At 44.4% G+C, this 15,870-nt stretch overlaps 1 long non-coding RNA gene across 1 annotated transcript; it reads left to right on the forward strand.

Annotated features, from left to right (window-relative positions):
- The first annotated feature begins 2,843 nt into the window (after positions 1–2,843).
- On the forward strand, positions 2,844–3,236 carry LOC115559634 (uncharacterized). Its single transcript, XR_003979620.1, has 3 exons — positions 2,844–2,896; positions 2,994–3,087; positions 3,171–3,236. It is a non-coding gene; the product is annotated as an uncharacterized LOC115559634 (long non-coding RNA).
- The last annotated feature ends 12,634 nt before the right edge of the window (positions 3,237–15,870 follow it).

Here is a 15,870-nt window from a genome sequence, read left to right on the forward strand (position 1 = left end):
CTAAAAAAAGAGGGGCTAAGACCTTTCCCTTAGTGATGAAGAGAAAGTTCTCTCACGGACACGTCGGACAGCGAAATATTTGATTTAATCTTAAGGCATGATCATGGGAAAAGTACTGGCTCCAAAGGTTACCAAGAACACATTCGAAGAGACAATAGGTGAATAAGATTCTTATAGGCAAACCTCTTTATTGTGGGTAGGGAGTGGGAGTGACCTTAGGCCAAGTAAATTTGTAATACAATAGGTGGATATTGGACATGTCTGCAGGTCTGTAAGACATGGCTGTAAGCAGTTTACACAACAAAGAAGTCAGTAGATTGGCCTGATCTCAATACCAGACTGGCTGGCTCCAGTGGAGGAAGGGATGTGTTTTAAGATACAGGGAGAATGAATACAGTTCCTTCTAATGTAATAATTATATAAACAAGGTTAATATAATTTGTATGTGATTGTATATTTATAGTTATGATCAGGGCCGGTTTTTGCTATGGGCAATGAGGGCGACCGCCCAGGGCGCAATCTATGTGAGGGCGCACGAGCGAGCGCCCTCTAAAAAATAAAAAAAATAAAAAAAATAAAAATAAAAAAACTGTCGCCATATCTCTATACTACCGCCGCTCATTTCCATGTCAAAGTTGGTGGAGTGGGCGCTTGGGCGCCCTCACGTCAACTTGCTGCTGAGAGTCAGAGTCATACAGGTTATGTCTGTGTGTCAGAAGAGGCAAGAGGGAGGGGGTCGGCAAGAGGGAGGGGGGCGGGGGATAGACTGATCCTAGGCCACCACACAACACAAACTGCTGCCAAATAAATAGTATTTCATTCCTAAAATTAACATAGACCCATATACCTACATGTAATTAATTGGGTTAGGTGAAAAATGTAAAAAAAAAAAAAAAATCGGTGTCAATCTCCGTGAATTTATTTACGTGATTTCACGTGACTCCGGTTGATTGACGGGCGAACGGACGGTGTTGGCAAAAGGTCATGCAAAAGTTAATGATGTCGAGTCTTCATCTTCATCATGGATAAAGGTAAAAGACCAAAGAAGCCATCAGGTGCCCAGTTCAGAAAAAGAAGAAGAGGAGAAACGGGCAAAAGATAAAGGTATGCAGATTTCTAGTGTGACGTGAGGGACAGGCTATAGGCTATTTATTAGCCTCTTGCTAATATGTTGCTATTAGCCACAGAAGACAACTGTGTCGCTGAATTTGGTTTTTAGTTTTGCTAACTATTAGAATTGAGGCATCATGTCATGCAACTTATTTTACCCAAAGGCAACCTAGTCTAGTTTGTGTTTGCAACACAAAGAAACTTAAGTGAGAGCCGGGTTCCTACCATGCTCCTCAAAGTTGCTTAGTGCCAGAGAAAGAGATACAGACCCCCTCAGACCACGACAGAGGTGTCATTCAACTTGTTGCAAGTCGATGTATCATCACAGACAAGTATTAGATTGCACTTCACACCTGTTGGTAATGTTAATGCCAGTTGTAAACAGGGTGAAAAACCCAGGGTGAAAAATTTGCTACAGTCTGAGCACTGAATTCAGATTATGTTAATTATCTGCTGTTTCTCTATGAACAAAACTGGTGTGTTATCATAACTGGAACTATTCAGAGATGGTATTAGGATGATGCAAAACAAAACTCGTATGTAAAATACAATATAGTTTACTGCACAAATCTTTTTTTAATGCTCCACAGAGTAGTTTTATTTGTTGTTGTTTTTTTTAGCTTTCTTCAGGGATTTTTCAAGCATGGTTATTAGATCCTGTGGAATCCTTGTGCAATTTACATTGGTGTTTATATACTGTATTTATTTATCTTGTTTTTTCTCTGTTCTTGTTACCTTTTTGTATTTAAGATGATATATATTGAAATAATACAAATAATATAATATATTGTTGTGTTGGTGTCAGGGTTTGGGGGTAATTTTATTTATTTTTTTGGCGACGAGGTGGGGGGGCGGGGGGGGGGGGCGTTGCAAGGGATGGTTTGCCCAGGGCGTAAATCCAGCCAGGACCGCCTCTGGTTATGATTGATATTTCCACGACACTTAGCCTACAGGAAAACATTGCGGCTGACAGCCTTCCAGAAAGATGCCAGATCTCTGCGACCTGCAATGTAATGCTCCCTTAGCCTCTGGAGACGGGCCTCCAACTCCCTCCACTTGCGTCTCCTTATTGGGGGAGGATCAGCCCGGTCTGCCCTCTCCAGCTTCTGCTCAGCAAGCTGATGCTGGTCTTTCGAGTAGGGTCCAGCTGCAGCCCCGGAGAACAACACCCTTACTGCACTTCGTTCATGAAAGTAAGTGAGAGTTAACCTGTTCATAATAATTATTAACATATTGAGTAAAATTCATGTTAAAGCCGTGCTGTGGTTTATTTAGTGTCATCCGTAATCACCAATGTGATACTACAGCAACACGATTTAGCAAAACTGTCATGCCTTTTTTATTGTCTAACTTTTAAGGAATAAATCGTTTTTAGATGTGTTTCTAATATTATGTTCTACCTTCATGGTTCAGGGACTTCCACCACAGGCATATGGGAACGACTGTGGGATCTTCATGATTATGGTATACTCTGTCTTTCATGGTGGTACTAATGGTCGCAGACTTAAAATGTACTTAACAGATATAACAACGCGTGTGAATGTTGTCACCGATTACATTTTTCCATCACAGTATGCTTGGTACCTTGCCATGGAGGCCCTGTTTAACTTCACTGTTGTAAGTAGGCATTAAATTAAATGAAAAAAGTGCTGACGATTGAAAAGATACGTTTAAAATAAGAATTTGATTTTTGAGATATGTAAGGTTACAACATCGAAAAATTAATAAAATTCGTCCTCAGAAAATGGTGGTGCACAGTACTGCCTGAGAACTTCCACCTGGATGGGTATGTTTTTGTTTATTTCAAATATGAATATATACCTCAAACCCAATATTAACAAAATATGTATAATTCCCACAATAATTTCTCTTTATTTATACAGGCACGGCAGAAGGTTCCCACACTTCATGGAGGAGGCCAAACAAATGGCGGCTGAACTACTTCCACCAGTCTTCAGACTGAAGCGAAAAAGAGAAGTGTATGACGTTTCCAGTGACAGAATACAAATAATATATTGTATAGGCTTAATGTTGATTTGACTGTTTGATTATTTTGACAGTGAGTTGGAGCTGATGGCAGTCAGCATGAAGAAGCTATATCTTTAAGCTTCTGTAGATTATTTGTTCAATATATTGTGCGGAAACTTTGGTGTGGTTATTCTTCAATGTATATTTATATCAAATGATGATGATATATTTAGCAAAAAATTAAATTTGATTCTATTAGACATATTAAAACAATTACTTAATTCCAATTACTTAAAGGAGCATTTCACCGGTGGAGGCATGAATATGTATTGCAATTGGGTCCTATATGTAGTCGAATAATAAAATAAAATTCTACTTTGGTGCAGTCTTGACCGAGAAAAGGCAGAAAGTGACTTTTTGGCGCTTGTGGATTGAAGACAACAACTCCCACCATGCACAGCTTCGCTGGCGGCCACTCCCGCTGATCATCTCCGCCTATCGGACACCTCCTTGTTCCATCTACTAATGGAACAAATCAGCGTGGAGCTTGAACCGACGTCACTAGAGTAGTGACGCTTGCACAGAAGCATACGGCCGACATCTTCCTTTATTCTGGGTGGAAATAGTAACATAGTTACGCAATTAAATGCGTTTATGTAAACATTTTTAGCGAGAAATGTGCATTTTAATTTCATAATGTTCGCTCGTTGAATGTGAAGGATGTTTGGTTTGATAGTTATGACGAAGAGGGAACGCTCCATTCACTTGCATGGACAGCGTCTCTGGTTGCTAAGCAACCTCAACGTCTTGGCGGACTATCTGCTGATCAACACTACGAATGCTGGAAACACACCAGACACACCATGTGAAGTTATTTAACCCGATTATTGTTATTTATATCCGACATTATTTAATCTAACCCGATCTAAACTCTATCATGCACCCAAACACGGCGGCATTTGGGTTTCCTACCTCGGACTCCTAAATCCAGCGCAGCCGCAGGCGCGTTGGCGCGTTGAACCATTTTTGTGACACACAATGATCAAGCTTCAAGTTAAGCACGTTACACGCGTTTGGTGTGGCCGTAGCCCGTGTCCACCAAAAGCGTCTTTTTATGCGGTTTCACCCAAAAAATCGGCTTCGTGTGGACGGGGCCAAGAAGGCGAACACACGTCACCAAGACGGGGAGACAGCGCCAGGCGACTTACGCCACTATCTGCCAATGGATCGTGGATGCCTGGGCTGATATAACAGTCTCAACTGTGGTCTAAGCTTTCACGAAGGCAGGAATAATCACTGAACTGCCAGGCAACAGCAGCGACACTGACTCGGATAATGACGAGAGGGATCCGGGCATGTTGGATGCCGTACTCGCCCAACTGTTTAATTCGGACACACAAGAATTCGAGGGATTCGTAGACGGGGAATGAACTGAAAAAGTGAGCTTATTGTTGAGAGATATTGATATTGATGAGATATTGTTAATATGCACATTAACGTTTGAACATCGTTACCATGGGAGTGACCGGAGTTGTCAGAACGCTTAATAAAGTTTGACTTTATCTGACTGTTTTGTTGACATTCCCTTTAGCACAGCTCGGTCTGGTCGATGCATAACGCAACCCCAGTCAAACGTTTGACTGCAGTATCTTCTATTCTATGCGCCTTATAATCCGGTGCGCCCTATACATGAAAACAGTTCTAAAATAGGCCATTCATTGAAGGTGCGCTTGATAATCCGGTGTGCCGTATAGTGCGGAAAATACGGCAGCCCTCGTCTATTTCTTTCGAAATGGTGAACTTTTGCATGGAGCCATCTTCTATGTCAGATCGAGTACCCTCCGCCAATGTAGGCCTACTTCAGTTTTATCAACAGCCTCTGTTATCTTAGCTTCAGACGCTGTGGATGTTAGTTTCTGCTGGTGAAGTCCCACCCACTGGCACTGCTCTAATAGGTCTATAGCGTCAGTGGGTCCCACCCCCTAGAGGGGGGTGGGACTAGTGGTTGTAGTCGTACGAGAATCATCCCCTCTTACACTTCCTATTTTCTTGTACGCAAAAATCGTCATATTGCGTCATAAAAAACAGGAAGTGTTGGAGATCGATACGGATCTCTCCAGTCTCTCCAGAAAATAAGGAAATGATGCTAGACCATTCAAAAATATGCGGGGGGTTCTAAAAATACAAAGCTTATGTGAAATGGGTGAAGTTGCCCTTTAATTCTAATGGTCAATTACTTAATGAGTAAAGTGTATAATACACTCTATTCCATTAAATAATTGTCAACACACTAAATTTGTTTATTTGTCCAAAAAACACTAAAAAAAATTTAGCTCTAAAAATGCTTACTGACGTGTCATAATATTGTTTGATTATTTTACATTTTTTGTTCTAATAAGTTTAATAACGCAACGAAAAAATCCTGAGGTATTGGTCTAAATAACGTTAAAAAACTTTTTTAAGCTCTAAAAATGGTTACTAACATGTATAAATATTTATTTATTAATTTGCTATGTTAATTCAAGCGATAAATACGTTTATTTGTCTATAAAAAAATTATCTGAGGTAACTTCCGTCCAGCCACAGTACTTCCGTCCCGCCTGGGTGTTCTGTCACGCCAGGGTGTTGCTGTCCGGGGCTGCAGCTGGATACTATCAGAGTAAGGCTCGATCCCAATGGTTTGCTGGTTTCAAAATCTCAGCCCTACCCCTTGCTGTTGCGCGTTCACGCACCGTGGAGCCATGTCCCAAAACCAGTTTAAAGGTAGCATAAGGGGTAAGGGGGAGGGCTAACATCCCCTCCAAATCGAGATTTTCAATGGGCGCACTCAAAGCGCTCAAAAAAATATCCTAGACGAGATGGAGGGCGAAAAGATGCGACAGGATTGGAAAAATACAGATGTATTTGTTTTCTCTGTAATTAAATATTCATTATTTTATTAATTATACTTTGCAGCCCGGCCGCGGACTCTCGGAAGAACTGGATTAGACACGACATGAGCCCGGCAGCTCCCCACGGCCCACGGGCTGTGTGGAGCCCGTGATCGGGCTCTGCAGCCCAGCCGTGGACCGCGGTCGTGGAGCTGCCGGGCTCCCCGACCGCGGGGTTCAGTGTTTCTTATTTAAATAAAGTGATTCTTCTAAAGTGTTCTTGTTCTTAACCGATTATTATCTAATACCACCTTTAAAATGTAGCTAAGTGACATTCAAAATAAAGGTATATTACGAGGCACAAATAGTATTAAAAAAATCCTTTATTTAAACATGCCAAATACAAAATATAAATACTATTTCAGGTTAAACATCTTTACAATGGGTCTTGCTCGTTGCCCGAGACAATGGCAGCCAGTCTGTCTCTTGTAACATTACCAGGGGTCTGGTTATCTGTTAGGGGGCCACGGGGAGGTTTGGGGTTAAGCATTTCTAGTTCAGCATTCGCATCTGGCTCTAGCATGTCGCCATTTTCAAGGCACACATTGTGGAGAAAGGCACAGGACGCAATAACAAGTGGGGCAAAAGACGGCCGAACCTCCAGGGCACGGAAAAGGGTCGACCTCCATCGGGTCTTAATCATTCTCGTCGCGTCTGTATATACATGCCGTCGACGACTAAAGGCCGATTTAGGGTCGTTTTAGACGCAGAGACGTAAGCACGTAATTTACGCAAGGGACTTGTTTTAGACAAGTTTTGATTTACGGTTCCTTTAAGGTTCCTTGAGGATTGCGCGTGTTGCAAGGGGATTCTCCGCCAGAACAGTAGGGGGAGCAACGAACGAATCTGTGGGCGTGGAAGTGGAAATCGCTGGCTTGTTTATATTTATAATGATCATAATTCGTTCTTAAGTTTTCTTCTTCTCCTTCTTCAAAATTCTTCATTCGCTTCTGTCACGGCCTTTTAAAAATGGCGCTATTATGCTGTAAAACCGGAAATGTGAGACTCCTGAAAGGATGTGGTTAGCTGGCCAATCACAGTCTTTGCGAGCTGCGTAGGGCCGTAGTGTTTTGGTCACATAGTCAGGAATTCTGGGCGACGCACTTAAGCACGTAAGGGGGGATATTTTACCGCGCAAGGGGGGGTTATGTATCTTACGTGCTTACGCGTTACGTCTAAAACAGAGCATATATCGGCCTTTATGATGACGTCACAGGGTAGGGTTGTCCCATTTGGTAGAGAAGAAGGGTAGATGTAGGGGATCGGTTAGGGGTAGCAATGATCAATGTGATGTAGGGTTGAGACAATGAGAAAAGAAACAGGATTGGGCCTAAGTCTAATATGAGGAGAATGGGCACTCGCTGGTTAGTTCCGGTTTTCTGGACTGGTTGCAGTAATAATCTCTGTCCGCGCGGGGTGCTCCCAGGCGAGTCCAGAATGAATGGGAGCCTATGGGATTTTAACCTCAGAATACACTTTTCTCACGATTACTTTGTCAAGTAATTTGAAAGTTGCGTTCAAAAGAAGGGCCTAAGATAATAAACTCAGCTGAATATTGCATTTTCTAAGGTCACGTATCTGTTCTAAAAAGGCGTTAAAAACATGCGATGACGTCACACATTGTTCTGTCAGAGGTACTGCTTTACGGCAGTTTCTGAAGCACTTTCTGAAGTTGCTTTGCGGCACTTCCGCAATTCCCTTTTCCCGCAACGATAACACCAGCTGTTGGAGGTGAGTTTTTTTTTTGCCTAATACACTAGTTACAGAGTTTTAGTGAGCTAATGTAAAAAAAAGAAATGCGCGAATGTTTTACATATGTATGTCACTTACAGAGAGTGTTTTTTTTAATCCTCACTAGTGCCGATGATGAAGCTTTTTTTTTAAGTAACGATTATGAGCCATTTCCTTCTCCTGAAATAGAAACCTGGATTAGAATGATCATTTTAAGACTGCATCAACTTAGTTTACATCAGTAAACAATCTCCTAGAGAGCAGTGTTCTGTTGTTCTCCTCATGCCTCTTCCTTTCTTGATCTCTACAGTTGGACCTTGATGCTGTGACAACGGACAAGTCTTCTTCCTCTGTCCTTTTTCCCTGCCTCTGTTCAGTATGTTCAGTGTTGTTAAATCATTTCTCTCTTTTTTTTTATTATTATTTACTATTAGTTACTGTTCTCATTGTGTTCTTGTTAGTGTGATGGTTGAATAAACTTGCCTGTTGCAATGTTGGTATAATGTTACTGTTTCAATGTGACCCAGACCATATTCCTCATTTAACAAACATGTGTAGCTTATAATGTGTTGCAGGGCAGAGCAATTATATTCAATGGCTTAAAACAAACCCATCTGTAAAGATCAGTGAATGCATAGAAATCAATGACAAGTGCTGTAGATGGTTTTCCCTCTGTGCAAGGTCATTAGCCCAAGTCCTACAAAAAAATAACGACTGTAATAGCAGATGTTGAAGTTGTTAAATCGTTAACTAACAATTTGTATGGAACAATCGGTTACGGTAAGTTAAGTGCTTGAGTCTCGACACTTTAGAGAATGTCTAACACGCAACTTGAATAAGCCATGTGCGATTTTACCCGGGCTCCAGCCCAACTTTCCTTATCAGGTGCAGCCTCAGGTAGCCTAGGACCATTAATTCAGGAGCAAGCAAGTACGTTACCTTTTTCTATCCTTGGGAAACGAAAAGACGGACAATCCGTTTCCACTGTTAGTGCAGTTTTCATTGCACATTTACGAGGCATTTCTTTTTTAAACTATCTTTATTTTCGAAAAATAGACAATGACAGATGAAATGATATTGAGCGGGACATTGACTGTATTATTTAAGGTGGTCATACCGTACCTACCATGTATATAACACAAGAAATGGAAGAAATTCCATTCATGTCCATGTACTTTCACCATACATACTATCTAAAAAATAAAAGGGCCTGCAGGAAAATATAAATACAGTACGCAAAAATTAACTTTGACGGAAAGTCCTCCTTAAGATAATGTTTCTGATTGTGCTTCAGCTTCAGATGCCGTCAAGAGGGGTCTCTGATCGTAATCAGTCGCAAGTCTGTCCCTGACCAATCAGCATTCATTAGCAGAATGCTAGCATGTACGGCCAACAACGGCCCAAACTGTAAGAAATCGAAAGGACATAAGTACGCATTTATTTGACTTTTGAACTATAATCTATATTGAACTTGCGGAATCTAAAATAAAATTTGCCGACAAGCAGGTGAAAAAGACATATTTAGCCGTCTAGCCCCATAGACTCCCATTCAATCTGGACTCGCCCGCGATAACCCCCAGTGGATGTCTAATGGAACTACAACCAAGATCGGTACAATGGGGCGTATAGGAAGTTCCCAGGCTCTTCGTAGACAGGCTCTGATACTATTGGGTCTTTCAGGTGGCGAAGAAACATCCACAGCGATTGGTGGCACACTTGAACAGCATCGTTCAGAGTGCGATGGTAAGCTACAAAAAATATATTATTTACTTTTTATCCTGTTTATTGGTTAATGGCTATGCATGAAAATAATGACAGTGTTAATGTAGGCTAATGAGTGTTTCCCTCAGACCAGGTAGCAATGTGTATACCGGCCCACCGGGAGACCTCCCGATGTTCCCGATCTCCAGCCTCTGCTGCAGAGCGAATTAAAATCGCCGGCAGAACGGCCTGGGGGTATAACACGGAAATATATGTAAACTATAACCGCATTTCACATTAATCGCAATTATTACACGGGTCTTCTCAATGCCATGGTACTGTCATAATGTTGGACTATTGTGTCATAGACCGCTAGATGGCGCCAATTCTGTCTTTCTGTTCTCTGTGTTGTTTCCACCTAAGGTTGATTGTTAAGCAGGCTCACCTGGCCCTGTTAATTAGTCATGTGATTGGTTTAGCCGTGTTTGTCTCACAGTACTTAAGCCTGGTTCTTTCACTCTGTCTCTGTTGAGTCTTCACTGAAACCATGTGAGTAGACCTTGATCTTGAACCCTACGTTTTGGATTTATTGTTGTTTGACCCTGGACTGTTCTCATACTCCGAGTTTTGGATTACCCTTTGGATTTACTTTGATTGTGTTTTTGCCCTTTTGGATTACTTGGACTTTGTGTTTTGTGTTTTGGATCTTCTGAGCATTTTGGAACTTTATTAATGAGGAATAAATACCTTACACTTATCCTGTTTTTGCTTCGCACTTGAGTCACCCTAGTTTCTTGTGTACCAAGCCGTGACAGAAGACTCAACCATGACTGACCCAGCGACAGCATCGGCAGGAGCCCCGGATACTATGTTTATTGCTGCCTCTGACTTTGAAAAAATCATGGCAGCTCTCAATAGCTTCGATTCCACTATGGATACTCATGGACAGGCGCTGGTTCTCCAACAGCAGACTCTTGCACAACATGACCACCTTCTTCAGCAACTCATCCAGGCAGTGGGGAGTCCACTCTACCCGGTGGCCAGGATCCACCAGACCCAGGTGGGCAGCCTTGTCCCGCTGACCCGCCGGCTCCACCTCAACCGGTAGCTCCACCTCCTAGTGCAGAACCTCGGCTACCTGCTCAACGGTACAATGGTAACCCGGGTGCTTGTTGTGGTTTCTTAACACAATGCCAGTTGACTTTTGAGCTACAACCTACTTCGTTTCCTACTGCAAGATCCAGGATAGCTTATATTATAACTAGTGCTGTCAGTTACGCGTTATTAACGGCGTTAATGCAAACCAATTTTAACGCCGTTAATTTTTTTATCGCGTGATTAACGCAATTTATTATTTTCTTTTTTTTTTTTTTCTTTGGCTCAAAACAAAGAAGCAGTAGCCTGACTGCTATGTTCAAGGCAGTATATTTGTATGTTCATCGCTTAATTGCACCATAGGCTTTTTTTGTATCGTCCTGTTTCAATCAGTATATGCCAATCAATAAAAAAACCAGTTGCACAAGGCAAGCCGATGCACTTCTCCATGTTGACAAGAGCAATAAAATGAGAACAATTAATGGGACAAAGAAATCAAGGGATATTGAGCATAGAAAAAAGAATTGCGATACTCGCGATTAATCGTGAGTTAACTATGACATTAATGCGATTAATCGCGATAAAATATTTTAAGCGCTTGACGGCACTAATTATTACTTCATTGACTGACAAGGCGTTAGCCTGGGCCCCTGCAATCTGGCAGTTACAGGGTCCAGAATATTCGGATATTACTCTTTTCACTAATGAAATGCTGCGAATTTATGACCAGTCTGCCTCAGGACAAGAGGTGGCTAAGAAACTCTTGCTCCTTCGTCAAGGAAGAGACCGGGTTTCGGATTACGCCATCTCTTTTCGTACTTTGGCCGCGGAGAGTGGCTGGAATGAGACGGCCCTTGCTACCACTTTCTTAAATGGCTTGTCTGAATCTCTGAAAGACTGTTTGGCTGCAACTGAGTGTCCTATGGATCTTGAGTCCATCATCTCCCAGGCCATACGTCTGGACAATCGTCTCCGAGAGCGTAGACGGGACCAGACCAGCGGCCAGCAGCCAAGCTTCCAGAGCCGACCCACACCTATAACTCCCCTCTGGAACCAACCTGCTCCCACGGACACCACAGAGCCTATGCAGATTGGACGAGCACACCTCTCTCAGGAGGAAAAAGATCGGAGACGAAGGGAGAGAGTGTGCATCTATTGTGGCCAATCAGGACATTTCAGAGCCTTTTGTCCCGACCTCCTGGGAAAAGACCAGCCCCGTCCAGCCTTGGGAGGGCCGTGATGGGGGTCACTCGCCCTCCCGAGCTCCCAGGCACAGGAGTCTACCTTTCGGTAACCTTGGCTTGGGGACACTGCTCTTGTCCGAAGATTGCAGATTCCCCAAGAGGCCTTGGAGACTCCGCTTTCTGTTTCCCGCTTTAGATGGCCAACCTATTGGTGATGGAAAGGTTACTTCAGCCACCACTCCACTCCGCCTTCGTGTCGGGAACCACAACAAGAGTATTTCTTTGCATTTGCTTGACTCCCCAGAATTTCCTGTGGTCCTGGGTTTCCCGTGGCTGAACCGCCACAACCCACATATTGATTGGTCGACGGGGTCCATCCTTGAGTGGGGTCCAACTTGCCATGCCACCTGCCTTTTTTCTAGGCCTTCCCCTGTGTCTAAGTCTCCAGATCCCTCCGAGCTAAGCAATGTTCCCCCAGAATATCTGGATATAAAGGAGGTTTTTAGCAAACAAAGGGCCTGCACACTCCCACCCCATCGGTCCTACGACTGTTCCATAGAACTCTTGCCGGGATCCAGTCCTTCACGTGGTCGGATCTTCTCGCTCTCCTTGCCGGAAAGGAGGACCATGGAAGACTACATCAAGGATGCCCTCTCCACTGGTTTTATACGCCCCTCCACGTCCCCTGCTGGTGCAGGGTTTTTCTTTGTGGGGAAGAAGGATGGTGGTTTGCGCCCTTGTATTGACTACAGGAGTCTGAACAAGATCACCATACGCAACCGATACCCCCTTCCGTTGATCTCCACAGCTTTTGATCTTCTACAAGGGGCCACCATTTTTTCTAAGTTGGACCTTCGCAATGCTTATCACCTCGGTCACATCAGACAAGGTGATGAGTGGAAGACAGCTTTTAACACCCCCTCTGGACACTATGAGTACCAAGTGATGCCCTTTGGACTCACAAATGCCCCAGCTGTTTTCCAAGCCCTGATAAATGATGTTTTGCGTGACATGATTAACCATTTTGTGTTTGTTTATTTGGATGACATTTTGATTTTTTCCAAGTCTCGTCACGAGCACTGCCAACATGTGCGTCAGGTCCTCCAGAGACTTTTAAAGAACCACTTGTATGTAAAATCTGAGAAGTGCGAGTTTCATGTCACCGAGGTGGCTTTCCTTGGGTTCATCATCAAACAAGGTCAGGTTCTGATGGACTCATGGAAGACTCAAGCGGTGCGAGACTGGCCCGTTCCTAAGACTGTGAAAGAGGTCCAGCAATTCCTTGGGTTTGCAAAAAGGAGGTTCATCAGAGGTTTTAGTTCTGTGGCTGCTCCTATCTCTGCTCTCACCAAGAAGGAAGCAGCACCTTTTGGATGGACTCCTGATGCAGACCAGGCATTCCGAAGACTCAAGGAGTGCTTCTCTTCGGCTCCTATACTGACGGTACCTAATCCCTCTTTGCCTTTTATTGTAGAGGTGGATGCCTCCAGCGTGGGTATTGGAGCTGTCTTGTCTCAGCGCTCGTCTGATGGGAAGGTACACCCATGTGCCTTTTTGTCCCATCGCCTCAGTTCCACGGAGACAAGGTATGATGTTGGTGACGGGGAACTTCTGGCAGTGAAGATGGCGCTTGAAGAGTGGCGCCACTGGCTGGAAGGAGCCCAGCATCCTTTCTTGGTTTGGACGGACCACCGGAACCTGGAGTACCTCCAGCAAGCCAGACGACTGAATCCTCGGCAAGCTCGGTGGGCATTATTCTTCGGTCGCTTTGACTTCATCTTGTCATATCGACCCGGTTTCAAAAATGGAAAACCTGATGCCCTATCCAGGCAGTTTCTGCCTAACAGCCGGGAAGAGGATATAGGGCCAATTATCCCATCGAAGAGAATTGTTGCACCTGTCCGTTGGGGAATCGAGACCGTTGTCAGACGGGCTCTTAATTAGGATCCTGACCCTGGACCTGCACCAGATGGTAAACTGTTTGTTCCCAGAAGAGCACGGTCTGAAGTTCTCCAGTGGGGCCATTCCTCGCATCTCACAGCACATCTAGGTGCCCAAAGAACTCTGGAGTTCCTCAAGCGACGCTTCTGGTGGCCGGAGATGGAGAAGGAGGTTAAGGACTTCGTTGCCACCTGTGCTACCTGTGTCCGAAGCAAAGACCTTCGTCAGCGTCCTCTAGGGTTGCTCTTACCACTCCCAGCTCCCAGTCGGCCCTGGTCGCACCTGTCCATGGATTTTGTGACTGGCCTACCCGTCTCAGAAGGTAACAGTGTAATTTTAGTTATTGTTGACGGGTTGGCTAAGGCCTGCAGACTCATTTCTTTACTTAAGTTGCCATCTGCACTTGAGACTGCTAAGCTTGTTTTTCTCCCTGTGTTCCGAGTTTTTGGTCTGCCGCAGGACATCGTCTCGGACAGAGGCCCCCAGTTTTCCTCCTGTGTATGGCAAGCCATCTGCCGACTCATAGGGGCCACTGCCAGCCTGTCCTCTGGGTTCCGCAGTCCAATGGCCAGACAGAGAGGGTAGACCAGGAGATGGAGGCCACCCTTCGGAGCTTGGTTGCTGACAACCCCTCATCTTGGAGCGCCAAGTTGCCGTGGGCGGAGTATGCTCATAATGTCCTCCAGTCCTCCCCCACTGGTCTATCCCCATTCCAGTGCCAGTTTGGGTTCCAACCACCCTTGTTCCCAGAGAAGGAGAGTGAAGCAGGGGTGCCGTCTGCTCTGCATTTCGTGCGGCGGTGCAGACGAACCTGGAAAAGGGTTCGTCAGGCACTGCTTCGCACCGCCAAACGGAACCAGGTGCAAGCCAACCGACACCGGCTCCTATCTTCCTCCCGGGACAGAAGGTCTGGCTGTCCGCCAAGGATCTACCGTTACGGTTGGAGTCCCGTAAGCTTGCCCCACGCTACATTGGTCCTTTCAAGGTTACCCACCGGGTTAATCCAGTCGCCTACAGACTCCAACTGCCCCGGTCCATTAAAGTCCACCCCACTTTTCATGTTTCACGTTTGAGACCCGTGCTTACCTCCCCTTTTGCCCCTGCCCCCTCCTCCACCCCGGATGGTTGATGGTGGACCAGTCTACACAGTGAATCGGCTGCTGGACTCCCGTCGGGTCCAAAGGTCGGTCCAGTACTTGGTGGATTGGGAAGGCTACGCCCTGAAGAACGGCCCTGGGTCCCTTCTCGGAATATTGTCGACAAGACCCTGATCAGAGACTTTCACCAACAGCATCCTGATCGTCCTGGGAACGCCAGGAGGCGTTCCTAGAGGGGGAGATTCTGTCATAATGTTGGACTATTGTGTCATAGACCGCTAGATGGCGCCAATTCTGTCTCTGTTCTCTGTGTTGTTTCCACCTAATGTCGATTGTTAAGCAGACTCACCTGGCCCTGTTAATTAGTCATGTGATTGGTTTAGCAGTGTTTGTCTCCCAGTACTTAAGCCTGGTTCTTTCTCTCTGTCTCTGTTGAGTCTTCAATGAAACCATGTGAGTAGACCTTGATCTTGAACCCTACGTTTTGGATTTCTTGTTGTTTGACCCTGGACTGTTCTCATACTCCGAGTTTTGGATTAACCTTTGGATTTACTTTGATTTTGCCCTTTTGGATTGTTGGACTTTGTGTTTTGTGTTTTGGATCTTCTGAGCTTTTTGGAACTTTATTAATGAAGAATAAATACCTTACACTTATCCTGTTTTTGCTTCACGCTTGAGTCACCCTAGTTTCTTGTGTACCAAGCCGTGACAGGAACGTTCCGTTCACTTGCATGGGCCCTTCACAACTTCCGGCGGTGAATTCTATTTGATAATTCACCATTGCTAAGTATGATCATGAGTATAATTGACCGCTATCAAGGAAAATAAAGGATTCATAAAGGAGTCAAACCCCAGCGTCTTCGGTTGCTAAGCGACGTCAACGTCTTTGGCAGACTATTTCTCTGATCAACACTACGAATGCTGGAAACAAATAAATTGTAAAAAAACACACCATGTGAAGTTCTTTTTTTTGTTATGGCAATTAGCCGTGTAATAAGCGGGATAATATGTATACAACATCACCGGTCATTTTCGAAAATAAGCTTATTTTACCGACAATGACTGGCGTTCTGCATTATCCCTTATCTATCCAGCTGCTTCGGGTTTGCCTTT

The sequence above is a fragment of the Gadus morhua genome, chromosome 15 (genome assembly GCF_902167405.1).
Source record: "Gadus morhua chromosome 15, gadMor3.0, whole genome shotgun sequence".
NCBI lineage: Eukaryota > Metazoa > Chordata > Actinopteri > Gadiformes > Gadidae > Gadus > Gadus morhua.